We start from the raw sequence: 960 nt of genomic DNA, 5'->3' as shown, positions 1-960 counted from the left end.
TCGACTAATGTATTTTGCATGGTGCTGTAGAGTAAACGAACAACATCCAGTACCAATTTGTACAAATTGTAAGTAAACGAACACACATATGATCTGTTCCAGAACCTGCAAGAAGCTACTATTTTTTACTACGATAACATTTTTTCCTTTATGTTATCGAAAAAAGTAGTCAAAAATAGTAGATTCTTGCAGTACTGGAACAGACCATTATAGTCGAAACTCCATTTTTTCGAACTGACACTTGCATGTGTTAACGTTCTGTCATGGTAGAACAAACCAGGTAAAGTAAATACTACGACAAATACAACTCAACAACAACCACATAGGAATTTGTTTTCGTTTGTAATGTTAGTGTCAAAAATAAATGTAAACAAAATAAGGAAATGACTATAAATTATTGGAATTTAAAAAAACTAATATTTTTTCACATTTGATTGAATATTTTGGAAAACATGAATGAAAACTCGTTAGATTTTCAATTTTAATGTTTTCATATCATTCCCCTAAATGCATAATTTCTCGCAGAAAGTAGAATTCTTGCAAATATGTTTGTGGTCGCTGAAAATTCATTGCAAAAGAAGAAGCTGTTTCAATCTTTTGTTTTTGAAATCAAAAAACATATATTTATTAGGGCTTTACTTTTTTGAAATTTAACAAAATACCACACATATTAACAAATATTACACCGCTTTTATAAGCGGTGTTACAGTGTGCGGCACGTGTTTCGGACTTTGAAGAGGTTACATATTATTGATATGATGCAGTCTTTACGGGAAATAGTTTTCTTTTTGTATGATATATTTTTTCTCAAAAAATATATATCCCTAATATACATCGAACATAGAAATAAATATATAAAATGTCGTATGGAATTTGACACTAACGTTACAGCCCAGTTCTTTCAGCTGGGTATTGCTGATACCTTTTCTTGTTCTACCATGACGTTCTGTGGTTGCTCAT

Source organism: Musca autumnalis, unplaced genomic scaffold (genome assembly GCF_047663935.1).
Source record: "Musca autumnalis isolate F117 unplaced genomic scaffold, ASM4766393v1 scaffold_3, whole genome shotgun sequence".
In the NCBI taxonomy this organism is placed as follows: Eukaryota; Metazoa; Arthropoda; class Insecta; order Diptera; family Muscidae; genus Musca; species Musca autumnalis.
Note: the sequence above shows the minus strand (reverse complement) of the source record.